Source organism: Cornus florida, unplaced genomic scaffold, assembly GCF_030987335.1.
Source record: "Cornus florida cultivar Cherokee Brave unplaced genomic scaffold, ASM3098733v1 CherokeeBrave_3.0.0_Hap2_scaffold_24, whole genome shotgun sequence".
Lineage (NCBI taxonomy): Eukaryota > Viridiplantae > Streptophyta > Magnoliopsida > Cornales > Cornaceae > Cornus > Cornus florida.
Window position 1 is genome coordinate 187,501 of NW_026775738.1, and position 2,500 is coordinate 190,000.

A 2,500-nucleotide genomic window follows, 5' to 3' on the forward strand; every position below is an offset into this window, starting at 1 on the left:
AGATTTCCGCCGTGTTAATTTTGCCAATTACGGCTCCTCGCGCGCACGCTCAAGCACCCCGACGTGCACACCGGCGCGCACGTGGGCATCGTATGCTAAAAAATGAAGTTTGGAGTTTGGGTTTGAAAATTTTACGGGAACTTCCTAGAAGCCTAAGAAATGCTTTGCTCGAGACGGATTTCGATTTGGAGGTCCCCCGAGTTAATTTTGCCCATTACGACTCCTCGCCCGCACGCTCGTGCACCCCGGCGTGCACGTGGGCATCGTATGCTAAAAAATGAAGTTTGGAGTTTGGGTTCGGAAATTTTATGGGAGCTTCCTAGAAGCCTAAGAAATGCTTTGCTCGAGACGGATTTTGATTTGGAGATCCCACGAGTTAGTTTTTGCCCATTATGACTCCTCGCCCGCACGCTCAAGCACCCCGGCGTGCACGTGGGCATCGTATGCTAAAAAATGAAGTTTGGAGTTTGGGTTCGGAAATTTTATGGGAGCTTCCTAGAAGCCTAAGAAGTGTTTTGCTCGAGACGGATTTCGATTTGGAGGTCCCCCGAGTTAGTTTTGCCCATTATGACTCCTCCCCCGCACGCTCAAGCACCCCCGCGTGCACGGGGGCATTGTATGCTAAAAAATGAAGTTTGGAGTTTGGGTTTGGAAATTTTATGGGAGCTTCCTAGAAGCCTAAGAAGTGCTTTGCTCGAGACGGATTTCGATTTGGAGGTCCCCCGAGTTAATTTTGCCCATTATGACTCCTCGCCCGCACGCTTAAGCACCCCCGCGTGCACGTGGGCATTGTGTGCTAAAAAATGAAGTTTGGAGTTTGGGTTTGTAAATTTGATGGGAGCTTCCTAGAAGCCTAAGAAGTGCTTTGCTCGAGACGGATTTCGATTTGAAGGTCCCCCGTGTTAATTTTGCCCATTACGGCTCCTCGCCCGCACGCTCAAGCACCCCGGCGTGCACGTGGGCATTGTATGCTAAAAAATAAAGTTTGGAGTTTGGGTTTGGAAGTTTTATGGGAGCTTCCTAGAAGCTTAAGAAGTGTTTTGCTCGAGACGGATTTCGATTTGGAGGTCCCCCGAGTCAATGTTGCCCATTATGGCTCCTCTCCCGCATGCTCAAGCACCCCTGCGTGCACGTGGGCATTGTATGCTAAAAAATAAAGTTTGGAGTTTGGGTTTGGAAGTTTTATGGGAGCTTCCTAGAAGCTTAAGAAGTGTTTTGCTCGAGACGGATTTCGATTTGGAGGTCCCCCGAGTCAATGTTGCCCATTATGGCTCCTCGCCCGCACGCTCAAGCACCCCGGCGTGCACGTGGGCATTGTATGCTAAAAAATAAAGTTTGGAGTTTGGGTTTGGAAGTTTTATGGGAGCTTCCTAGAAGCTTAAGAAGTGTTTTGCTCGAGACGGATTTCGATTTGGAGGTCCCCCGAGTCAATGTTGCCCATTATGGCTCCTCTCCCGCATGCTCAAGCACCCCTGCGTGCACACCGGCGTGCACGTGGGCATTGTAGGCTAAAAAATGAAGTTTGGAGTTTGGGTTTGGAAATTTTATGGGAGCTTCCTTGAAGCCTAAGAAGTGTTTTGCTCGAAACGGAATTCGATTTGGAGGTCCCCCGAGTCAATTTTGCCCATTACGACTCCTCGCTCGCATGCAATATCTACTCCTGTCAGAGCTGTGGTTTTACTTAAGACTACTATAGGGGGGGGGGAGTTCTCAGCACCAAGAGCTGCAAGTAAGGCCATTGCTTGCTTTGCAGTCTCGATTGCTCTACTAGTGAATAGTAGATGTCTTGGTTAGCTTGGAACGAAAAAAAAAATTTTTTGGGGAAAAAAAAAAAAAAAAAGTTTTTGTGAAAAAAAATTTTTCGAAAAAAAAAAAAAAAAAAAAAAAATTTTTTGGATGCCTCGGTCTTCTATTTGTTTTGCTTGGGTAGATTAGGAAAAAAAAAAAAAAAAATTTTTTTGTTGGATGCCTCGGTCTTCATATTCTTTCTCGGCTATTTCGAAAAAAAAAAAAAAAAAATTCCGGGAAAGAGAAAAAAAAAATTATTTTTTGTTGGTTGCCTCGGTCTTCATGTTCTTTCTCTGGTATATGGGAAAGAAAAAAAAAAAAAAAAAATTTTGGATGCCTCGGTCTTCTTGTTCTCGGTTGGATTTATCGAAAAAAAAAAAAAAAAAAAAAAAAAAATTTTGATGCCTCGGTCTTCTTGTTCTTGCTTTGGTATATCGGAGAAAAAAAAAAAAAATTTTTTTGGATGCCTCGGTCTTCTTGTTCATTCTTCGGTATATCAAAAAAAAAAAAAAAAAAAAAAAAAAAAAAAATTTGAGACTTCGGTCTTCTTGTTCTTGCTTTGGTATATCGGAGAAAAAAAAAAAAAAAATTTTGGATGCCTCGGTCTTCTTGTTCATTCTTCGGTATATCAAAAAAGAAAAAAAAAAAAAAATTTTTTTGAAGCCTCGGTCTTCTTGTTCTTGCTTTGGTATATCGGAGGAAAATAAAAAAA